This window comes from Papio anubis, chromosome 6 (assembly GCF_008728515.1).
Source record: "Papio anubis isolate 15944 chromosome 6, Panubis1.0, whole genome shotgun sequence".
Classification (NCBI taxonomy): domain Eukaryota; kingdom Metazoa; phylum Chordata; class Mammalia; order Primates; family Cercopithecidae; genus Papio; species Papio anubis.
The window spans coordinates 84,168,370-84,193,899 of record NC_044981.1 but is presented as its reverse complement, the minus strand read 5'-3'; the positions used below and the strand labels follow the sequence as shown (position 1 = coordinate 84,193,899).

The window sequence follows — 25,530 nt, the reverse complement described above, 5'->3', positions numbered from 1 at the left end:
CCATCAATGATAGACTGGATAAAGAAACTGTGGCACATATACACTATGGAATACTATGCAGCCATAAAAAAGGATGAGTTCATGTCTTTTGTAGGGACATGGATGCAGCTGGAAACCATCATTCTGAGCAAACTATCGCAAGGACAGAAAACCAAACAATGCATGTTCTCACTCATAGGTGGGAAATGAACAATGAGAATACTTGGACACATGAAGGGGAACATCACACACCGGGGCCTGTTGTAGGGTAGGGGGAGTGGGGAGGGATAGCATTAGGAGATATACCTAATGTAAATGACGAGTTAATGGGTGCAGCGCACCGTCATGGCACATGTATACCTATGTAACAAACCTGCACGTTGTGCACATGTACTCTAGAACTTAAAAGTACTAAAAAAAAAAATTAAATAAAAAAAAGGAAGTTTCTTGGTCAATGAGGAAATTCCAGAGAGTCTCTAGCTGCTCTTGGGAGGGGGAGGAACAAAACAACGTTAGTGAGACCTTGATTCTAAGGCTACTTTTTCAGGTCTTCCAATTTTCAAAAGTGCTCAAAATGCCAAAACATCATAATTTGGGGAATCATTTCCTGCAACCCCACATTTCCCTCTCTGAAACATCCCTAGTCGTTTCACACACCAAAAGCTGAGTTGTTGGCTGTGGAGAGAAAAACTGAGTGAATAGTGGAGTGGCAAGGGATCCTATTAAATCAGTCTCTCATTTCTGGAAATAGGCCAGTCCAATTAACCAGGTGTGTCTCATTTTGTCAGAGGTATTTGAACCAGAGTGACTCCATCTTGAGTAGGGGCCGTGTAAAGTAAGGCTGATACCTGCTGAGCCACATTCCCAGGAGGTTAGGTATCCTTAGCCATAGGATGAAATAGGTCAGAAGGACTGGTTTTACAAGATACAGGTCATGAAGACCCTGCTGATAAAATAGGATGTGGTAAAAAAGCTGGCCAAAACCCACCAAATACAAGATGGTGAGGAAGGTGACCCCTGGTCATCCTCAGTGCTTGTTATATGCTAACTATGATGTATTAGCATGCTAAAAGACACTCCCACCAGCACCCCGACTGTTAACAAATGCCATGGCAACATCCAGAAGTTACCCTATATGTCTAAAAAGGGGGGAAGCCTCAGTTCTGGGAATTGCCTCCTCCTTTTTCAGAAAACTCATGAGTAGTCAACCCTTTGTTTAGCATATAATCAAGAAATAACCACAAAAATAGCTAACCAGCAGCCCATTCTTTTTTAATTTACTTCTCTAATCAACTTGCTTTCACTTTCCTCTATGGACTTGTTACTGGTGGCGAATCCTTATGGGTCTGCAGCAACCTCAATTCTTGCCTCCTCAGAAGAAAGAATTTGACTGAGGGGCATAAAGTCAGAAGGAGAGACTGAGGTAAGTTTGAGAGGAGGAGTGAAAGTTTATTAAAAAGCTTTAGAGCAGAAGGCTGGGCACAGTGGTTCATGCCTCCCAAAGTGCCTGGAATTGCAGCAGTTTGGGAGGTCAAGGTGGGCCGATCACTTGAGGTCAGGAGTTCAAGATCAGCCTGGCCAACATTGGTCGCAGCCAGTGACAAGGAAAGGCAGTCTCTCAATAGATAGAAAAAGCCTGAAGCCGATAAAAGAAACTCCGTCTCTACTAAAAATACAAAAATTAGCCAGTTGTGCACCTGCAGTCCCAGCTGCTCAGGAGGCTGAGGCAGGAGAATTGCTTAAACCGGGGAGGTAGAGACTGCAGTGAGCTGAGGTCATGCCACTGCACTCCAGCCTGGGCAACAGAGTGAGACTCCATCTCAAAAAAGAAAACATAAATAAATAAAACTTTAGAGCAGGAATGAAAGGTAGTAAAGTACCCTTGGAAGGGGGCCAAGAGGGTGACTTGAGAGATCAAGTGCCTGCTTTGATCTTTTGACTTGGGGTTTTATAAGTTGACATCTTTCAGGGTTCTTGCCTTACTTCTTCCCGGGTGGGGTGAGCTGTCCGCATGCATAGTGGCCTGCTAGCGCTTGGGAGAGGCCGCATGAGCAGTGTGTGTACTGGAGTTGTACGCATGCTCACTTGAGACATTCTTCCATTACCAAATGCTCCTAGGTCATATACCAGTTAAACTCTGCTATTTGGCCTTTTAGTGCGCATGCTTGAGCCCACTTGACCAACTCCTGAGATCTTAATGGGGAGTTGCTGATCACCAGCTTAATGTTTTTTTTAATCTGTTGGGAGACTGCCTTTTTCTGGCACTGGCTGTGAGCAATTATTATTTGAGAGAGACAGTTAACAACTGCTTGATGATCACCTGATGGTCACCTGACATTCCTGGTTGGGGTGGCCCTCTCCTGCTCTGCTCATGTCTGACTAGTTGCCTACAGTAACAGACACCCTGAATTATTTCTTGCATGAGGTCCAAGAACTCTCTCGATGCCTGAATTGGGACCCCTTTCCAGTAACAATTTTAGGAGATGGCATTGCAGACAGGCTGTCAAACAGAAGAAAAACAAAGGATAATGTTTGGTTTGTTGAAAATGCCTGGAAAGAAAAAAAAAAGGTTAATGTTTGGAACAGTCTATATACCAGTTTTTTTAGAGTGTGGAGGGCAGTCGAGATGTCTAGATGTTAGAGTCGAAGCATCTTCAGTTAAAGTGGAAGTGGGCAGTGGCAATCGGACAGATTTTTCTGTTGTTTGCATGTCACAAGGTTGTTTACACAACCTTCAGCTTGCAGGGCATCAGGGAAAAAGTAGTCACAATTTTAGTGAATTTAAGTCAGAAAAATGAAGGAAAAATTTGGAAATGTTAGTTTGGAGACTTGTAGCCAGGAAAGAATTCAGAATTTTGTCCAAATTGCAGACAAAGAATAAAATCTCAAAAACAATGGTAGGGCTAGAATCTTTTTTTTTTTTTTTTGAGACAGGGTCCCACTCTGTTGCCCACGCTGGAGTGCAGTGGTATAGTCATGGCTCACTGTAGCCTCCACCTCCTGGGGCTCAGGTGATCCTCCCATCTCAGTCTGTCAAGTAGCTGGGAATACAGATGCATGCTGCTACACCTGGCTAATTAAAAAAAATATATTTTTGTAGAGATGGGGTTTCACCATGTTGCCCAAGCTGGTCTTGAACTCCTGGGTTTAAGTGATCTACCTGCCTTGGCCTCCAAAGTGCTGGAATTACAGGTGTGAATCACTGTGCCCAGCCTAGGGCTAGAATCTAATAGCAGGTGTACTATAATTTTCTTCTGAAACACAACTTTTTTTCTCTCCAATCTTTCTTTCTACCAAAGATAAATTATAGTAAGACCAATTTACTTGCAAAATAAGTTTTACTCCTATTATACTTGGCCTGATTATTTGCACAAAATGCAGTAAGAATAGTGATTGGCTCTATAGGCTCTTTTAAACTTGGCTTTTGTTGATGAAAAGAGTTAAACTCTGTAAAATGTTTGAAGAGATTTATTCTGAGCCAAATATTAGTAACTATGGCTCATGACATAGCCGCAGGAGATCCTGAAAGCATGTGTCTAAGGTAGTCACGCTACAGTTTGGTTGTATACATTTTTTTTTTAGACAGAGTTTCACTCTTGTTGCCCAGGGTGGAGTGCAATGGCGCGATCTTGGCTCACCGCAACCTCTGCCTCCTGGGTTCAAGCAATTCTCCTGCCTCAGCCTCCTGAGTAGCTGGGATTAGAGGCATGCACCACCACACCCAGCTAATTTTGTATTTTTAGTACAGACGGGGTTTCTTCATGTTGGTCAGGCTGGTCTCGAACTCCCAACTTCAGGTGATCCACCCACCTTGGCCTCCCAAAGTGCTGGGATTACAGGTGTGAGCCACCACGCCTGGACATACATTTTAGGGAGACATAAAACACCAATCAGTACATCCAAGATGTACATTAGTTTGGTCCAGAAATATGGGACAACTCAAAGCGGGGACTTCCAGGTCATAGGTGGATTAAAAAAGAGTTCATCGGCAGGGTGTGGTGGCGGGTGCCTGTAGTCCCAGCTACTCAGGAGGCTGAGGCAGGAGAATGGCATGAACCCGGGAGGTGGAGCTTGCAGTGAGCTGAGATCGTGCCACTGCACTCCAGCCTGGGCGACAGAGTGAGACTCCGTCTCAAAACAAACAAACAAACACGAAATTCAGTCGACTGGAAAAAATTCCCAGAAACAGGATCCAAAAGAGAAAAAGCAGAAAAAGATAAAGAAAAAGCTTTTTTTTTTTTTTTTTTTGAGACGGGGTCTCCCTTTGTCACCCCGGCTGGAGTACAGTGGCACAATCACAGCTTACTGCAGCCTCAACCTTCCAGGCTTAAGTGATCCTCCCACCTCAGCCTCTCAAGTAGCTGGGACCACAGGTATGTGTCACAACACTGGGCTCATTTTTTATTTTTTGTGGAAATGGGATTTCACTATGGTGCCCAGACTGATCTTGAACTACTGGCCTCAAGTGATCCTCCCAACTCGGCCTCCCAAAGTGCTGGGATTATAGGTGTGAGCCACTGCACCTGGCCAGTTTTCGTTTTTCAAAAAAAAAAAGAAAAAAAGAAAAAACAGAAAACAAAAACATTATAGTCTAAATATCAGCTTTTGATTAAGCTGACTTCTGAATGACCATAAAGATTAAAAAAAATACATTTTCAAATCCCTTACTATCAGATTTTATCCAGGACAAACAGCCAATATTCCTGGCTTTTGAACTTTTTACCAAAGATATCTTCCAAGAGACTCACAAAAACCAAAACACCTTAACCAAGATTATGACTAAACCAAGGATGTATAAGGCATCTCCAAAGAGGTGCAAATCAGTCCTCACAAGATTCAGAACCACCCCAAAGATAGCTCCAAGAAAGGAAAGTTTCATTAGACACAAATGGGGTACAACCCACATTTCTGTCTGACCATATCCCTATACATATCAGTCAAAGCAGATTTAAAGACGAGTATTTCTAAAGATAAAGAAGATCATTTTGCAATGATAAAAAGGTCATTTAAACAAGAAGACATAATAATTAATTTTATTTATTTATTTATTTTGAGACAGGGTCTCTCTCTGTCACCCAGGCAAAATATAGTGGCATGATCTCAGCTCCACCTCTCAGGTGCAAACTCCACCTCCCAGGCTCAAGCTATCCTCCCACCTCAGCCTCCCAGGTAGCTGGGACTACAGGCATGCACCACCATGCCTAGCTAATTTTTAAATTTTTTTCTATATATGGGGTCTTGCCATGTTTCCCAGGCTGGTCTCAAACTCCTGAGCTCAAGCAACCCACCTGCCTCAGCCTCCCAAAGTGCTGGGATTACAGGGGTGAGCCACTGTGCCCAGCCAAGAAGATGTAACAATTCTAAGTGCATGTGCACCTCATAACAGCTTCAAGGTATATGAAAGCAAAACGTTGATAAAAGAGAAATAGATCTCCAGGCATCCTTGGAGGTTTTAATGCTTCTCTTTCAGTGTGTGATGGGATAAGAAGACAAAATATCAATAAGGTTATAGAAGATTTGCATAGGCTGGGCACAGTGGCTCACACCTGTAATCCCAACACTTTGGGAGGCCGAGCCGAGGCAGGCGGATCACCTGAGGTCTGGAGTTCGAGACCAACCCGACCAAAATGGAGAAACCCCGTCTCTACTAAAAATACAAAATTAGGCGGGCATGATGGCACATGCCTGTAATCCTAGCTACTCGGGAGGCTGAGGCAGGAGAATCGCTTGAACCTGGGAGGCGGAGGGTGCAGTGAGCCGAGATTGTGCCACTGCACTCCAGCCTGGGCAACAAGAGTGAAACTCCGTCTCAAAAAAAAAGAAAAGATTTGGATAACACTCTCATCATTTTGACTTGATTTACATGTTTAGATAATCTAATAATTGCAGACTATATATTCTTTATAAGTTCTTTCCACTGATCAAGATATGCTTTATGCTGCTGCATTATATATTCAATTTAAAAATAATATCATTTACAAAAGTATCAAAATATAAAATACCTAGGAATAAAAAATTAACTTTAAAAAAATTTTTTAATTTTTTTTGTTTTTTAGACATAGTCTAGCTCTGTGGCCCAGGCTGGAGTGCACTGGCATGATCTTGGCTCCCTGCAACCTCTGCCTCCCGGGTTCACGCCATTCTCCTGTCTCAGCCTCCCGAGTAGCTGGGATTACAGGCGCCTGCCACCACACCCAGCTAATTTTTGTATTTTTAGTAGAGACGGGGTTTCACCGTGTTAGCCAGGATGGTCTCGATCTCCTGACCTCGTGATCCACCCACCTCGGCGTCCCAAAGTGCTGGGACTACAGGCATGAGCCACCACGCCCGGCTGGAATAAAAAATTTAATCAACAATGTGCAGAACCTGCACACTGAAGAACATTAAATATTACAGTGAGAAATTAAAGACCTAAATAAATGGAGTGGTAAATTGTGTTCATGGATTGGAAGCATCCATCTTATTAAGATGTCAACTCTCTTGATATTGGCTCATAGAGCCAAAGCCATCCCAACCAAAATCCTAGCAGAATTATTTAAATAGAAAGGAGCGAGTTGATTGTAAAGCTTATATGAAGTTGCAAAGAATCTAGAACAGCTGAAATAATTTTGAGAAGGACAAAGTTGGGAGACTTCAACACTTGATTTCAAAAATTATTAAAAGCACTTTGGGAGTCTGAGGCAGGAGGACTGCTTGAGCCCTGGAGTCCAAGACCAGCCTGGACAACGTAGTGAGACCCTGTCTCTACAAAAAATAAAAAATTAGGCCGGGCACAGTGGCTCAAGCCTGTAATCCCAGCACTTTGGGAGGCCGAGATGGGCGGATCACGAGGTCAGGAGATCAAGACCATCCTGGCTAACTCGGTGAAACCCCATCTCTACTAAAAATACAAAAATTAGCCGGGCGTGGTGGCAGGCGCCTGTAGTCCCAGCTACTCAGGAGGCTGAGGCAGGAGAATAGTGCGAACTCGGGAGGCAGAGCTTGCAGTGAGCCAAGAGAGCGCCACTGCACTCCAGCCTGGGCGACTGAGCAAGACTCTGTCTCAAAAATAACATAACATAACATAACATACAAAAAAATAATAAAAATAAAAAAAATAGCCAGGCATGGTGGCACGTACCTGTGGTCCCAGCTACTCAGGAAGTTAAGGTGGGAGGATTTCTTGAGGCAAGGAGTGAGCCCTGATCACACCACTTGCACACCAGCCTGGGTGACAGAGCAAGACCCTGATCTCAAAAAAATAAAATAAAATAAAATAACTAAAAAACTACAGTCATCAAAACTGTGATACTATTGTAAGTAGATCAATGGAATCCAGAAATAGACCCACACATACACAGTGAATTTGGTTTTTACAAAGGTGCCAGGGAAATTCAATGGGGAAATTGATAGGCCAACAAATATGACTAGAACAACTAGATATTTGGAAAAATTATAATTTTATATTACATTTATATTACAATTTTAAGCCTATGTTATCCATGTTCTGGGAAATAAATTATATATCTGTTACTCCTATACAGTTTTCTCAAGCCACAGGAGTATTATTTATTAAGTAAGCTTTGTTAAGGGGCTGCCATAACATTGTGGACACCAGGGTATCATTTAGAAAACAGTTTAAATTTATTAAATAATGCTTTATATTCTGGATGATATAATACAAATGGCCTTCTGTTTTTAGTTCCTCCACTTACATTCATGATAGAAGTGACTAATTCCATTTATGACCAATATTACGTATTTGTGAGACTGCAAGCAGGTGTGGAAATACAGGTGTTACCTCCTCACAAAATGAAATTTCACAAACAAATAGCTAAATTGATTGAAAGAATTAATAGATCCACTGTAGTTTATTTCTAAAGCATCTTTCTCCTGACCTCTTCCAGGAGGTTGGGGGGGGGGACTGAAAGTTCCAATCCTCTAATCCTGCCTCTGTCTTTGGGGTGACTAGCCCCCATCCTAAAGCTGCATAGGAGTTGCCAGCCATCAGTCAACTAATTAGCATGCAAAAGTATATTTATCGCTTCAGAGAGTCCAAGGATTTTAGGAGTTATATGCCAGGAAGTGGAAGACCAAATATATATTTCACAATATTCAGTGACTAATGAAAGTTAATGAAAAAGGAAGTTCCTGCTCTAACAAACTAAAATGTAAATGTAATTTAGTTCTGAAAGCCTTTTCTACCACAGATTGTGTTTTGAGAGTGGTTTCTTGAGGAGAAAAGATCAGGCTGCTGTATGATTCTGACTCCCAGATCAAGGGGGCTTTGTAATTGCGTCAAGCTTGGTATTCCCCAAGGAGTTCCTGTCTTCAAAAGGGCCTATTGATACCAGAGGGTAAAGTTGCAGCTGGAGTAACAGCACAGTTTCTTTCTTATCATTCCAACAATCCAGGAAAGTCTCCTAGTGCTGAGACAAAAGCTCCCACCATGAAAGACGTGTTTTCTCTTCCATATAGTCAGAGACACACCATAAACTCTCTCTCTCTCTCTTTCCCTCCACCCTATTTTCGCAGTGTTTTTCCTGCTCTGGTCTGTGCAGTCAGTGACACTTCCATTACTATAATGTTACTTGACATGTTCAGGTTACTGGAGGAATGATTGGATTACATTCTCTTTACAGTTGCCCTTCAGTATCTGTTAGTGATTGATTCTAGGAGCCCCCTTTGGATAGCAAAATCCATGGATGCCCAACTCCCTTATCTAAAATGGCGTAGTAGCTGGGGGTGGTGGTGCATACCTGCAATCCCACTTACTCAGGAGGCTGAGGCAGGAGGACTGCTGGAGCCCAGAAGTTTGAGACCAGCCTGGGCAACAATAGTAAGACCCTGTCTCAGAAAAAAAAAAAAAAAAAAAAAGAGAGAAAGAGAATGAGAGAAAATGGGGGAGTATTTGCATATAACCTATGCACATCCTCTTGTATACTTTACATCATCTTCAGATTACTTTTAATAGCCAATATAATATCAATGTTATATAAATACTTGTTATACTGTATTTTAAAATTTGTATTATTTTTATTGTTGTATTTTTCTTTTACCAAATATATTTTTCTTTTACCAAATCCCCAGTTGGTTAAATCTGAAGATGCGGAACCCACAGGTAGGAAGAGACAACTGTAATTAAATAACATGCCTGAGGATACACACTTTTAACACTAACACTGTCATTACAACTTGCTTCTTTCCTTCCTTCCTTCCTTCCTTCCTTCCTTCCTTCCTTCCTTCCTTCCTTCTTCCTTCCTTCCTTCCTCTCTCTCTTTTCTTTTCCTTCCTTCCTTCCTTCCTTTTTTCTTTCTTTCTTTCTTTTGTCTTTCTTGCTCTCTCTGTCTCTTTCTTTCTTTCTTTTTTTTTTTTTTTTGAGACAGAGTCTCGCTCTGTCACCCAGGCTGGAGTGCAGTGGTCGGATCTCAGCTCACTGCAAGCTCCGCCTCCCGAGTTTAAGCCATTCTCCTGCCTCAGCCTCCCGAGTAGTTGGGACTACAGGTGCCCGCCACCTCGCCCGGCTAGCTTTTTTGTATTTTTTAGTAGAGAAGGGGTTTCATCATGTTAGCCAGGATGGTCTTGATCTCCTGACCTTGTGATCGGCCCGTCTCGGCCTCCCAATCTTTCTTTTCTTTTCTTTCCTTCTTTCTCCTTCCTCTCTTTTTTCTTTCCTTCCTTCCTTCCTTCCTTCCTTCCTTCCTTCCTTCCTTCCTTCCTTCCTTCCTTCCTTCCTTCCTTCCTTCTCTCCCTCCCTCCCTCCCTCCATCTTTTTGTCTTTCTTTTTCTTTCTTGTTTTGAGACCGAGTCTTGCTCTGTCACTCAGGCTGAAGTGCACTGGCATGATGTTGGCTCACTTCAATCTCTGCCTCCCAGGTTCAAGCAATTCTCATGCCTCAGCCTCCTGAGTAGCTAGGGCTACAGGCATGTGCCACCATGCCCAGCTATTTTTGTATTGTTTTTTTTTTTTTTAGTTGAGACATGGTTTCACCATGTTGGCCAGCCTGGGCTGGAACTCCTGATCTCAAGTGATTCGCCCACCTCAGCCTCTGAAAGTGCTGGGATTACAAGCATGAGTCATTGTGCCCGGCCTGCAGGTTACATTCTAAGGCCTCCTACTACCTGTTACAAATGATCTCTCAGGAAGGATAACATTTGCAAGTGGGTCATCTCAACCATTTTGTGTTGATTCTTAATTTGCTATTTTATGGAACATGTACCAAGGGCCAAGCTAAGTGCTTTATCCACATTTTTCTAATGTAATCCCTATGACACATTCTCAAATAGATACTTCTACTTCTCCATTTTACAATTAACTTACTTTGGGTCAGAGAATTAGGTGATGATAGAGCTGGATTTCAAAAGCAGATCTGCCACACTAGAAAAAAGCCTTATGAATACAGTGAATGTCGAAAGCCTTCACCTGAAGGTATCACCAACCTCTTTCAGCATCAAAATTCCACAATGGAGAAAGGCCTTAAAAAAACAAACAAGTGGGAAAAAAAAAAAAAAAAAAAAGACAATCTGAGCTGAGAGGGTGACAATCCTGACCTTATCCCAAATCCTATGTATCTTTTTTGTTACTCTCTTTGTATTTTCTATCACTTGGTCACCTAATCTAGGCAGAAAAACTACATTAGGCAGCATAGGATGAGATACAGCAAAATGCAAGAAACTGCTTTGCCTTTGGGGAGAGTTTCATCTTGTTAAGATTTAGTTAAGCAGTGGGTCTCATTATGTTGCCCAAGCTGGTCTCAAACGCCTGACCTCAGGTGAGCCTTCTGCCTGAGTCTTCCAAAGTGCTGAGATTATAGGTGTAAACCACTATGCCCAGCCAAGCAGTGGCTTGGCTTTTCTTTTCTTTTCTTTTCTTTTCTGAGATGGAGTTTCACTCTTGTTGCCCAGGCTGGAGTGCAATGGCACGATCTTGGCTTACCACAACCTCTGCTTCCTGGGTTCAAGCAATTCTCCTGCCTCAGCCTCTCAAGTAGCTGGGATTACAAGCATGCACCACCACACCCAGCTAATTTTTGTATTTTTAGTAGAGATGGGGTTTCTCCATGTTGATCAGGCTGGTCTCAAACTCCCGACCTCAGGTGATCTGCCCGCCTCAGCCTCCCAAAGTTCTGGGATTACAGGTGTGAGCCACTGCGCCAGGCCAAGCAGTGGTTTTCAATTTAAGATACATACTAGAATCATCTGTGAAACTTTTTTTTTTTCTTTTTTTCATTTTGGAGACAGGGTTTTGCTCTGTCATCTGGGCTAGAGTGCAGTGGCATGTTCATAGCTCACTGTAACCTCAAACTCTTGGGCTCAAGTGATCCTCCTGCCTTGGCCTCCGAAAGTGTTGGGATTACACGTGTGAGCCATTGTGCCTGGCGTATCTGTGGAACTTTAATAAATACTGATGACAGAAATTCTGATTTAATTGGTCTGGGCTGAAGGCTGGGCAACAGGACTTTTCAAAACGTCCCAGGTATTCTAATGTGCAACCAAGGCTGAGAACCAGGGTGAAGGTAGAAAGAAGATGGTAGAAAGAATATCCTCAAATGAAAAAACATTAGAGCAACTACAATGTACAAAATGGCATATTTTGAAATATATTTATTTCTGTGAAGGTTATCATAATTGAAATTGAGTCATTCATGTTAAAAAAAACAAAACAACAAAACAACCTGGACAAATAGAGCCAGGGAAGGCTATGAAGAGAGGATTCTCATGCATGTATACCTGATAAAAACTATCATAAAAGATTCTGCAAATAATGTAACATTGCACAAAGGCCATCATAATGTTACACAAAAAATATTTTTGCAAGGACATCTACCCAGTAACTGCCTGTCTAGCCCAGACTGGCGTCACCCTTGTTATTGATCTTTGTACCCAAGGATAATTATTTCAAAGCAATTATATAACCTCCTCATTTTTTTCCTTTAAAAAATCTTTGTCTTTCTTTACCTCCCTGAACACACACATAGTTTACTATGGCATGCATACTGCTGTTGCAATGCTCTCTTCCCACATAAACATCATTTTCTTTTAGAGAGTCTCTCTCTGTTTGTTATTTAGGTTGACATTCCTTACCTCCTTCCACAAAAGACATGATGTGGTTAAAAAACTATTGGGTACAGAATGAATTCCACTGAAGAGCACAGAGTTTGAGGTACTCATCGAATAGGCCAAAGAGGGGCTAGGACATGTGAGGTTGGTATTGAAATAATTCAGGTACATTTTTATTTCTCTGGTTTTGGTTTGCAAGGCAGCAGTGGCAGATTTTAGAAAAAAATAGTTCTTAGAAAAGAGCTGATTGGTCCAGGTACTGTTTCTAGGTGACTAGTCCAAGAACTGTTTCCAGGCGATTGATTGGTCCAGAAGCTGTTTCCAGGCTGCCTAGCCAGTAGATTGCCTTGTCTCCAAGGGTTACTCAATCTACAAAGTGATAACAGGTCTCCAAGGCTTGTGCGGAATTATAATTTTTCCCAGTACATAAGCTTATTGAAGAAAATACCAGTATTTTAACGATGACTCATAGGCACACTGTACATTTCTTTGATCCATCTTTCCTAAGGGTTATGCATTGCTTATAATGCAGAAGCTTTCTAAATGATTTTTTTCACAAGTCAAGGAGTGGCTGGAGCTATTCTATGAAAAATTTATAGCTGTTAAAACAGCAACTTTAAACTATTTCGTACAGTTCAACTGTTAGACTATTTCCAGTCTTTTCTTTCCCCTTCTCAAGAATAGATGAAGCTGTTCTCAGTTTAATATCAGAAAAGAAAGAATGATGTAAACAATGATGGTATAATAATACATGAAGAAAATCAAATAAAAGGGTAAAATCACTGCAATCCTATAATCTTAATACTTAACAATTTTTATTTTCACGTAGTTTTCTTCTAACCTAAGGTCAATATTATTTGGACAATGATATACATACAATTTAAGGCTTAACTGTCAACTGTATGTTTAAAAGTACTTTCAGTGCCAGGTGCAGTGGCTCACATCTATAATCCCAGCACTTTGGGAGGCTGAGGTGGGAGAATTACTTGAAGCCAGGAGTTGGAGGCCAGCTTGGCCAACATGGTGAAACCCCATCTCTACTAAAAATACGAAAATTAGCCAGGCGTGTTGGCACGTGCGTGCCTGTAATTCCAGCTTCTTGGGAGGCTGAGGCATGAGAATCGCTTGAACTCGGGAAGCAGAGGTTGCAGTGTGACAAGATCACACCACTACACTCCAGCCTGGGCAATAGAATGAGACTCCATCTCAAAAAAAAAAGAGATTTTTAGTTGATTTTATAGTGGCTAATCACATTTTTTTTTAAAAGCATGATATAACATGATTTGTGAGCAAAATTAATGTTTTTATCTTCAGATTCAATGAATCTTTTGAGCAGCACACACACATATGCTGGACATTCATTTTACCAATTATCTCATTAAAAAACAACAACAACAATAAACATTTGTGGAGAAGCCCTATTATGGCAGGCTGTGTGATAAGGACTGGAGATATGGCTGGGACGAAAACAGACAGAATCCTCTTTCTCTAGAAGGGAAAAATAGGCTATAACAATCACAGCAAACACAAAATGGTTGTTGTTCCATGTGCTTTGTGTGTATAAACTCATTTAGCTCTCCTAACAACACCATGAAGCAGGTGCTATCATTATCTCCATTTTACAGGTGAGGGAACCAGTGCACAGAAAGGTGAGGTAACCTGATGAAGCTGCACAGCTAGAGAGCATGAGAGCTAGGATTTGAACCCAGGCATGTGGCTCCACAGGCTACATGCTTAACTGCTGTGCTGTTCTTTCTATAATTAGCTCCTCTATTCTATGTATTCTGGTGACACAAGGAACCAAAAGTTTTCCTTTTCCTTTCGCAAATATTTTCAGTTTTTGCTTCAAATATTTAACTATTTGAAAGCTAGGGCCAGGCATGGTGGCTCTTGTCTGTACTCCTAGCACTTTGGGAGGCCCAGGTGGGAGGATCACTTGAGCTCAGGAGTTTGAGGCCAGCCTGGGAAACACAGTGAGACCTAGTCTCTACAAAAAATTGAAGAAGCTAGCTGGGTGCAGTGGCACGCACCTGTAGTTCCAGCTACTGGGGAAGCTGAGGTGGGAGGATCACTTAAGCCCAGGAGGTCGAGGCTGCAGTGAGCTGTGAATGAGCCACGGCACTCCAGCCTGGGCAACAGGCAAGACCCTGTCTCAGGAAAAAAAAAAAAAAAAAAAATTCCAGACACTTAAAATCATGGTTGCTCTTAAAAGCACAGCTTTGATTTAGATTGACCTGGAATAAGTTCCATGTCTGCCACTCAGTAGCTGTGTGATTATGAGCAAGTTTCTAAATCTTTCTAAAGTTCTCTTTCCTCATTAGTAAATGAAAATAATCGTTTACCTCCTAAGGTTGTTGTGAGAATTGAGGATAATATGCGTGAAAATCATTTGATCCTGGCACAAAGTAAGTGCCTAGTGAATGGTTACTTTTATCCAGTCATACATTCATTCAATCAGCAAATATTTGTTGAGCATCTGCCATGTTTCAGGCATTGTTCTAGGTACTAGGGATATAGCAGTGAGTAAAACAGACAAAGGTCTTGCTCTCAAAGCAAGTCTTTGGCTTTTTAGCCTTAATAAAATGTGTTTAATCTTATTAAATGTGTTTATACTAATTAAATTGTACTTTAAATTTCTATTTATTTTTAATTAAATTGTGTGGTATATAGTTACTTAAATGCATTTAATATTATTTTTAAAGCATTAGTAAAGTGTGTTTAATCAGTTATTCCCTCTTCTCTCCAGTGGCTTTTTGTCATAGTCACTTAAATGTAATCAAATTTCTTCTATACTTATTTCTTTTCTTTTCTTTCTTTCTTTTTTTTTGAGATGGAGTTTCGCTCTTGTTGCCCAGGCTGGAGTGTAATGGCATGATCTCGGCTCACCACAACCTCCATCTCCCAGGTTCAGGCGATTCTCCTGCCTCAGCCTCCCGAGTAGCTGGGATTACAGGCATGCGCCACCATGCCCAGCTAATTTTGTATTTTTAGTAGAGACGGGATTTCTCCATGTTGGTCAGGCTGGTTGTGAACTCCCAATCACAGGTGATCCGCCCATCTCAGCTTCCCAAAGTGTTGGGATTACAGGCATGAGCCACCACACCTGGCTTATTTCTTTTATTTATCTATTTTTGTTTTTTAATAGAGACAGGTTCTTGCCATGTTGCTCAGGCTGGTTTAGAACTCTTGAGCTCAAGCAATCCTCTTGCCTCAGCCTCCCAAAGTGCTGAGATTACAGGCATGAGACACCATGCCTGGCCACATTTCTTTTAAAAAATCCCTGAATCAACCCTTTGACTTCAAGTTAGCTGACAGTGGCTGCTTTAGTTCCTTGCTCCCTTTGCTATACATATTGTCTCACTCACTATCTCCATTCTCTAGGTTGACTTCATGACTTCTCATTCATACTCCAGAGCACTGGAAGCAGTCTCCTGTTTCTTGTGGAGAGGCCATGTTAGGCAGGCTGTGTTCTAAGGGCTGGAGATATGGCTGGGATGAAAACAGACAAAATCTTCTTTCTCTAGAAGGGAAAAATAGGCTATTGCTGTCAACAAGGTCACCGCCTTCCTTAAAACCATTCAATGACTCCATATTTGCCTCAGTGACTCATATTTACTCGATGAAGTTGCACAGCTCCAGATAAAGTCCCAACTCTTTAAAATGGCATGTAGGCATGTTCTAGCCTTCCTTCCCACCATTCCCTTTTCTACCTCCACTCCCTCCCCTGCTCAGTGCCACACACACACACACACACACACACACACACACACACACAGAGTTCCCATTCTATAGATGGCTTTGACATTGCCCAGAAGTACCATATTTTTACCTGTAAGCAGTGGTGTTCTAGAATTGATTTGTATGGGCGTGTGAGAGCATATGGTGCATGTCTCTTCCCAATTCCATGTTCAGTGAGGTCATGGTGGGAGTAAATCAAGGAAACTGGCAAAATCTACAAATTAGGGCATTCTTGCTTCTGTCTAGAGAGACAGTTATTAAACAGTTACCAGCTCACCATAGCCCCTAGGCCTTTGTATTTGTGGCCTCTCCCCACCCTAAGTTGGCTCAGCTTAAATGTCACTTCCTCCTAGGAACCTCTTTTTGACTCTTCAAGATTGGGATAGATGCCCTTCACTGTGATTCTTTGGTAACTTGGGCAGCAGCCCCACTATTTTTCCTGTATTCTATACTGGCCAAGTAAAGTCCTTGAGGTCAGGGCCCTTGTCTTGATCATTGTTGTTGTCTACCTAGGATAGTGTTTGGCGCATAGCAAGGTGCTAAACCATATTTTTAAGTGAACAAATACATGAGTAATTAAAGTAAGCCCTCCCTACTAATAATAGGCTTTTTATAGTTCAAGAATGTCCCTTAATCTTTGTATCTCCTGAAATTCCTCACACAAAGTTTAGTAGAAGTTTGAATAGATTGAATGTACTAGACTTGAATATACTTTATATGAGTCTAAACTAGGGCCCACATTTAAGATACCCATTCTAGAAGTAAGTCAATGATATTTGAGATTATGATTCTGTAGAATCAGAACCTGGAGTATTGAAATATGTCACTGGAAACTTAAGATTTTCCCTAGCTATTAATCTGCCTTGATTTATTACTCTTATTTCCTTGTTTTTTCTAAGGTGATCCCAAGCTTGTTCCACTTCCTTCTTCCCCCAACCTGGCTTTTCTTTTTGAGGCAGGGTCTCACTCTGTCACCCAGGCTGGAGTACAGTGGCATGATCTTGGTGTGCGCCACCATGCCCGGCTAATTTTTGTATTTTTTTTTGTAGAGATGGGTTTTGCCATGTTGCCCAGGCTGGTCTCTAACTCCTGGACTCAGAAATCCACCCACCTTGGCCTCCCGAAGTGCTGGGATTACAGGCATGAGCCACCATGACCAGCCACCCTATTTTTAATGTACAGCTTGGGCATACTCTTTGCTCACAGAATGGTACGCTCATTGAACCATGAGTAGGAAAGCAATGTGGTGCAGTAAGAAGTGCTTGAAACTTGAAGTCAGGAGACACTGGTTGTGTTCCTGTATGTCACAACTTTCTGGTCTTTTCATCTGCAATAGGAAAGGTAATATCTTCCCTATCCAATTCACTAAGTTTTAAAAGATGAAATGAGTTAACACAGGTGAAAATGCTTTTGTAAATTGTAAAGTACTACATAGAGTAAATGCAAATTTCTCAAACAAATTGATATTCAGCACATGCTATCATTTACTTAATAACTCCCTAGCAAGCAAGTGATATCTGCAAAGAAGTAAGAGTGATCCAGTATAGAGAGAGGTTATTTGCCTGGGAAACAGGATGCCTGTAATTAAGCAAAAATGATGGTTTCATGTTGCAAAGACTTAAAGCATCAGCTTCATATCAGATTCTACATAGGAAATCTGGGGTGATTCTGCCTGATGCCAAGTGTGCTATCAATTAAGTATAAAACACAACTGACCTAAAACACAGATGATAAGGATATACTGGTGGCTGATGACTGGAATAACAAAGCTTCATTCTCCCAAAGGATCTAATAGACTTCAATTAATTTAGAAGCATAGAATGATGTCAAATACAGATCTGTATCAAGCAGCAAAGCTCTGCTTTCAAATAGACAATAATCAGTGAATATCTCAAATTGCAGACATCAATGCAGATATATGGTTTGCCCATTTCTTAGTTTTGGGAGATATTTTCCCTTTGCAGAAGTTAGTTATTAGCCTCCCATAAAAGGAAGGGTACTCGGTGTGGTCCTCCAAACAACAGCATCGTCATGGCCCCAGAGCTTGTTAGATATGCAGTATCTCGGGTTCACACCAGACCTATTTAATTAGAATCTGCATTTCAATGCAATCTCCAGGTGACTGAGTGCATTTGCGTTTAAAGTGTACCACCATAGGGACTATCTATTCATTTTTCAAATGAAATATACGAAAACTCAAGCCTTGAAGGGTGATTTTTTCTCTTCCCTTTTAAGGTCTAACACACTTAAATCCCAGCTTGGATTAGAACAAAGGTTTCCTGCCTCTGCTGGCAAGTTCCAGCATTGCACACCCTCTTGCAGCCTGGTTCTTTGGCTTATTGGTTGGGAGGTTTGGGGCAAGTTATTGAACCTATCGCTGAGCTGGTTTCCTTGTCTATAAAATGGAGACGATAGTAATGTCTACCTCATACAACTGTGAGGATTAGGCCAGGCATGGGGGCTCATGCCTGTAATCCCAGCGCTTTGGGAGGTCGAGGTGGGCAGATCACTTGAGGTCAGGAGTTCGAGACCAGCCTGGATAACATGGTGAATCCCTGTCTCTACTAGAAACACAAAAATTAGCCGGGCGTGGTGGTGGGTGCCTGTAGTCCCCGCTATTAGGGAGGCTGAGGCATGAAAATCGCTTGAACCTCTAGGAGGCAGAGGTTGCAGTGAGCAGAGATCATGCCACTGCACTCCAGCCTGGGTGAGAGAGTGAGACTTGGTCTCAAAATATATATATGTATGTGTGTGTGTATATATATATATATGTAAGGCACAATACACGCATAAAATTGTATTATTGTCAAGTGAAAAGATGGTGTGCCACATAATTCAAAGAGTAGAATTAATTTTTAAATTTTTTAAATTAAATTTTTATTGCACACAGAAGCAGAGTTATTATCTCTGAAAACCTTTGTGCCTTGACAGTAGTGTTCAGAAAGCAGTTGTTTTCCTTTTAATCTTTAGTATTTTCCAGTAAAGAAACTTAAATAAAAGCTGGATAGGCAGAGGTACCCTGCTAGTCACTGTTGTTTAATCATGTGGTAGGTTAGGCTGACCTCTGTTATTAAGAGTTTGGGTGAAGCGGGCCAAGCCCAACATTTGGAATAGGCATACACCATGTGTAATAGAAGAACCTGACTCACTGACCCACTTTCTTGGTTACCAAAGCAATGGGAGTTTGGATTATCTGGTTTTTAGCTCCACCTAGTGACCATATATATGGCTCAGTTTTCAGCTGTAAAATTATGGAGAATTCCAGTTTTACGTTTAAACAAAAATACATTCAACTTCTCACTATTCAGGGGAAATGATCCCAAATACACATTTTTGATGTTTTTTGTTATGCATAAAATAATAGGCTTAGAGTTCTTGGAGATGATCAGAAAGTTGGAGGACTTCCTATTTAGAACGGAAAGATTGGAGTCAACTTTGATGCTTCCCTCATTTGGTATGTCCATTCCGTCATCAAGCTCTAAAAAAGTTAATTTCTCAAGACATCCAGCCACATGTACTAATTTAATGCTTCCTTTGGGATTGTCTGCTCAGTGAAGGAATGTATTGGACATTACCCTAGAGTTTGGGATTCCAGGTCCTGCTCCTTTGCAGTGCTTTGGAGAAGAATTATTACAGGTGTATCTAGAAAGAGAAGGCTTGAGAAACAGGGTTTCCAGTCCTACAAAACTTGCCTTTTCCCACAGTGTGATTGGTTGAGAAGCAGAAGAGAGCTTTTGGACCTGAGGGAGCCATGTAAAGGATCAGCGCAAGCTATGTGACCGGATGGTCAGTGATAACAGGCAACCTTTCCCTTCACTCACTTCTTGGAAATGTGTTGTCTGAGCCCTCAGAACCAATATATAACTCTAGGGATGGGGTAGGGCAGGAATCCCCAAGGATTCCAGAACTGAGGGCTGGGTGTGGTGGCTCACGTCTGTAATCCCAGCACTTTGGGAGGCTGAGGTGGGAGGATCACCTGAGGTCAGGAGTTTGAGTCTAGCCTGGCCAACATGGCAAAACCCCATCTCTATTAAAAATATAAAAATTAGCCAGGTGTGGTGGTGTGCACCTATAATCCCAGCCACTCAGGAGGCTGAGGCATTAGAATTACTTGAACCCAGGAGGCAGAGCTCGCAGTGAGCCAAGATCATGCTACTGTACTCCAACCTGGGCAACAGAGTGAAACTCTGTCTCAAAAAGTTTAAAAAAATGCCAGAACTGAAATTTCCTCCCTGTTTAGCAAGGAGACTCAGAATCAATATTAAGGCGATTTATAGAAAATAAAGAAATGTCCATCCTGGCCAACATGGTGAAACTAATACAAAAATTAGCTGGGCGTGGTGGCACGTGACTGTAGTCCCAGCTACTAGGGAGGCTAAGGCAGGAGAATCACTTGAACCCGGGAGGCAGAGGTTGCAGTAAGCTGAGATCACACCACTGCACTCTAGCCTGGCGACAGAGTGAGACTCTGTATGAAAAAAAAAGAAAAGAAAGAGATTCAATATTTTTGCACACAGGTTTGTGGCTGGAGAATCAGATCTCTGAATGTAGGAACCTGTTCAGTGTTGGCTGTACTTTGCAGTCCTGGAACTGGAGTTATTTCATATTGAGACCTTGTTAAGGAATTGATGTGCAGACATGAATTTGGGCCTTCAGAAGTCACTGATCAGTGAGGGAATGCCTGCAGACTCTGAGGCAACAAGATTTGAAAGCATGCTATGGAAAATTTTAAACTCCTTGGCACCTCAGCAACATACCAGCAAACCAAATCCAACAACACATCAAAGAGGTAATTAACCATGATCAAGGGGTTTCATCCCAGGGATGCAGAGATTGTTCAACATATGGAAGTCAATAAATGTAATGCACCACATAAACAGAATTAAAAACAAAAAACAATATGATCATCTCAACAGACACAGAAAAGCATTAGATAAAATCCAGTATCACTTTATAATACAAACTCTCAACAAATTAGGCGTAGAAGGAACCTACCTCAAAAATAATGAAAGCCTGGGCACAGTGGCTCATGCTTGTAATTCCAGCACTTTGGGAGGCCAAGGCAGAAGGATTACTTGAAGCCAGGAGTTCCAGACCAGTCTGGGCAACAAAGTGAGACCCTGTCTCTACAAAAATAAATAATAAGTAATTAAATAAATTAAAAAAAATAAAAGCCATAGATGAAAAATCCAGAGCCAACATTATACTGAATGAGGAAAAGTTGAAAACATCCCCTCTAAAACCTAGAACAAGACAAGAATGCTCACTTTCACCACTTCTATTTAACATAGTACTGAAAGTCCTAGCCAGAGCAATCAGGCAAGACAAAGAAATAAAGGGCATCCAAACTGGGAAAGAGAAAGCCAAACTATCCCTGTTTGCCAATGATATAGAAAACTCTAATGACTCCTCCAGAAGACTTTTAGATTTAAGAAATTGATTCAATAAAGTCTCAGGTTACAAAATCAATGTATACAAATCAGTAGCACTGCTATACACCAACAAGGACCAAGCTGAGAATCAAATAAATAATTATAATAATTATAACTTATAAATAATTAAAATTTATAATAGCTGCAAAAAAGTAACAATAAAATAGGAATATACTTAACCAAGGAGGTGAAAGATCGCTACAAGAACTACAAAATATTCCTGAAAGAAATAATAGATGACACAAATGGAAATACATCCCACGCTCATGGATTAGAAGAATCAATATCATGAAAAAGACCATTCTGCCCAAAGCAATCTATACATTCAATGTAACTTCTATCAAAAAACCAACATCAGTTTTCACAGAATTAGAAAAAACAATCCTAAAATTCATATGGAATCAAAAAAGAGCCCAAATAGCCAAAACAATCCTAGGCAAAAAGAACAAATCTGGAGGCATCACATTACCTGACTTCAACCTATACTGTAAGACTACAGTAACCAAAATAGCACAGTAATAGATAAAGTAGATATGCAGACCAATCAAACAGAATAGACATCCCAGAAATAAAGCCAAATACAACCAATTGATCTTTGACAATGCATACAAAAACATACATTGGGGAAAGGACACCCTAATTCAGTAAATGGTGCTGGGAAAGCTGGATAGCTACACGAAGAAGAATGAAACTGGATCCCTATCTCTCACCCTATATAAAAATCAACTCAAGATGGATTAAAGACTCTGCCTCCCAAAGTGCTGGGATTACAGGCATGAGCCACTCCACGCAGCCAAGGACTTCAACATATTTTTAGTGGTGGACAATTCAACACATAACAGTTTTGAACTTAAACAACTTGGTGGGGGGGGAAGGGGGTGGTAAGAGGGGAGCATCTCTCTTTAAAATTATCCTTTTCAATGATATAAAATTACAGATACCTAATTTGTCCTTGGGAAGAGCTTATGCAAGTAAGAAGCCTCATAGTAAGTCTTCTGGTATCTTCTGTTGGCAGGTATCATTTGACAACAACGAAGTAACATCACATTCATATTTAATTCCTGTGAATTTACCTGTGTGGGCATACGAGCGAGAGCGCTGCTTGTTGTTTTGCTCCCTGGACCTGTACCCTGAAGTAAGATGTGAACTGAGACCTTTGGAGAGGAGCATCAGGCTGTGAAAAGTGTGATTCTATTGTTTAAAGATTGCTATTTTTTATATGACAGGGCCCTAAATGCTAATGACTTCAAGTGGTGTTCAAATGAAAAAACAATCGAGGGTAATTTTGAGTTTTTCTTTTGTCCAAAACCCTGAATTTAGAACCTGACCTCTATGTGAGAAGGGACTCTAGTGTTCTTCCTCAGCTCTAAACTTAACCCAGTTTGATCTCCTTCTGAACCTCTCCCATCCACTGAAGCTGGTACAGTACAGGTAGGAGGCGGAGGTGCTGGGTCACCAGTATGAGAAGGGAGCTAGGCACATATGACACCAGCTCAGTCCCTGCCTAGTAGAGAAGATGAGGATCGGTCAAAAAAGCAACACTGCTCAGTCTCAGAGGGGGTACATTTCTGTAATCGCCTTTAATAGTTGAGTAAGGCATAAACACCTGTTGGGGAAAAAGCTAGCAATAAAACCTCCTCTCAACCCAGACAATTCTCTTCATAAATGTACGGAAAAGAAGAGTTTTATTATTGAGTAGGGATTAAACCAGACTGAGATGTACAACACAAGCTATCCATTAAGGAGATTGCAGAGACAGAAAGAAATCTCACTCTTCTATATATCCAAGTACATACAATCCTTTATATATATGTTCTCAAGATAAACAATAACTTGTCCTTATAGAGGAGGACTTGGTAGTATCATTTGTTATATACTCAAGGTTCATCCTAGGTTCACTTGGTTATTGGCAGTGGCCATCTGTGTTAGTTAACTGCTGTTATTTGAAAGAAAACCAAAACTCACTCCTAACACAAACAGGTAGTAACTAAGAACAAAGAGCCTTAGGCTAAACTATCAAGGTGACAGGAAGATAGGGGCACTATCTTACTTAATGTCAAAGAGACAGTGCAGGTGGGAGGATCTCTTGAGCTCAGGAGTTCAAGACCAGCCTGGCATAGTGAGATGCCATTTGTAAAATAAAATAAAATAAAATAAAATAGAATAAAATAGAATAAAATAAAATAAAGTAAAAATAAAATAAAATAAAGTAAAAATAAAATAAAATAAAGTAAAAATAAAATAAAATAAAATTAAATTAAAATAAAAGTAAAGTAAAATAAAGTAAAATAAAATAAAATAAAATAAAATAAAAAACCAAGACATACTTCCCAGACCCTAAAAAAACACTTATTGTTGTAAGGGCTGTAAGGCAGGCAAGAGGCTCATTTTGCTTTTGAAAAGATTTATCTGCAGATCAGCTGGGTGCTGTGGCTCACACCTGTAATCCCAGTGTCGTACGACTTTCTTCTTGGTTCAGCAAAGAACTGGGTCCTTGTCACATGGCTATGAAATATTAGGCTCGCAGACACTTTGAAGAGTGAGAATAATGATATTTATTGGGCAAAAAGGAAAAAAAGGGAAATGGGCACTCTCTGCAAAGCCAGAGTCCTGCAAGTGTGCTTCCTGGCTCGCAGATTGAATCCCAGGTTCCACTCAGGAAGAGGAGGGGCCAGGCTCTTCCCCCCTGCAAATGGTGCAAACTTCCCGAGGCTCCACCCCAGTGCGCACTTCTCCCAAGGCCCAGGCCGGCTGGAATTTCTCTAGGGACTCCTTTACACTTGGCTGTACATTGCCAGGGAGGAGCTACCTATGCTCTGAGAAGGGGTGGGTGTTCCCTGGTCCCCTTTCTTGGGCTGGGGTGAGGAATGGGGACCAGGGAACACCTGCCTGCCCAGAAGAGTATCTGTACCTCCTAGAAAGAAGCTGAGCAGCCTCTGGAGATGACACTCCAGAATGAGTGGGAGGGAGCTTCCATTTAGCAGGTGTTTAAGGGTCTGTGCTCTAAAGAAGTCCATTTAACTGCCATTAGGATAAAGATAAAGACAATGACTGATCTTAACTGCTTCCTGCTGATGGGGGGCGCTGTTTGGGGAAACAGCAGTTAGAACTCCCTCAGACACCTATTTAAGTGTTCCCGGCAGAAGAGGCCATCATCAGAAGCTCTGGTTGCGTGATTGTTTGGAATTTGATGGCTCCAAGGCAAGAAGAGATAAATTGGGTTATTAGAAAACATGTATTAAAATGAAACAAGGGGAGGGGTAAGGGCAGCTCAAAAATCCCAAGGCCTTTTACCAGGTGCATGGGGAGAGGGAGGCCACAAGCCCTACTGGTAGTAAACTTGACCCTTTTGCCAGCATGTTGGGCTTCTGCGTTCCCTCCCCCTGAGCCCAATCCTAAGCCAACCAGGTTAAGGTTTGGGAAATTAACCTTTCCAGTTTGGAGGATGCATCTAATGGGAGTGTCTGGTATGACGTAGATGCATACCGGACACCTCCCGGTGAAAAGAGGACAGAGGAGGAGAGAGGAAAAAAGATGGAGCTTTTTAAAGGAGTCTCAGGGGTTCAGATGCATTTGAAAGAGGTATAGACTGAAGATGAATGGCTACTCATCTAAAAGAAGGAGAGCAGGAATCCCTGGTTCCCTTCTCTTCCTAGCAGATACCCCAGGTATGTGAGGGAGAGAGGGAAGAATGTTCTCTTTTCCTCTTCTGTGTTTGCATCCCTGAGTCCCAGCAACCTTGTCAGGTGCTGCTGTGGGTGCCAAAGTGGCTTGCACCCATGAAGCAGGGAGGGCCTAGAAAATAGGAATTATCTGATTTTACCAATGTTTCTATCCCACCTACTGTCAGTGATCTGGAGTTCCCTAGACTTTATTTCCAATGTGCCAGGATTACAGGTGTGAGCCACCGTGGCAGGCCTTTGAGCTCTTTTTATAGACATCATGTATACAACACATATATAGCTACACAGGCAGAAGAAAACCAGTCCCAACAAGATCATTTTTCACAACCAAACTTTACAGAGAATATAAACAGGGATCCTTATCATTCCTAGCCTAATGAAAAAGAAAAAAAATCTGGTTTAAAAGTTAACTGATGGCCGGGCACGGTGGCTCAAGCCTGTAATCCCAGTACTTTGGGAGGCCGAGATGGGCGGATCACGAGGTCAGGAGATCGAGACCATCCTGGCTAACACGGTGAAACCCTGTCTCTACTAAAAAATACAAAAAAAAAAAAAAACTAGCCAGGCGAGGTGGCGGGCGCCTGTAGTCCCAGCTACTCGGGAGTCTGAGGCAGAGTGGCGTGAACCCGGGAGGTGGAGCTTGCAGTGAGCTGAGATCT

At 41.6% G+C, this 25,530-nt stretch overlaps 1 long non-coding RNA gene across 1 annotated transcript; it reads left to right on the top strand.

The window, feature by feature from the left end:
• Window positions 1-1,278: 1,278 nt before the first annotated feature.
• LOC110743125 lies at window positions 1,279-23,322 on the top strand. Its single transcript, XR_002521645.2, has 4 exons — window positions 1,279-1,402; window positions 9,049-9,079; window positions 20,274-20,545; window positions 22,204-23,322. It is a non-coding gene; the product is annotated as an uncharacterized LOC110743125 (long non-coding RNA).
• Window positions 23,323-25,530: the final 2,208 nt, after the last annotated feature.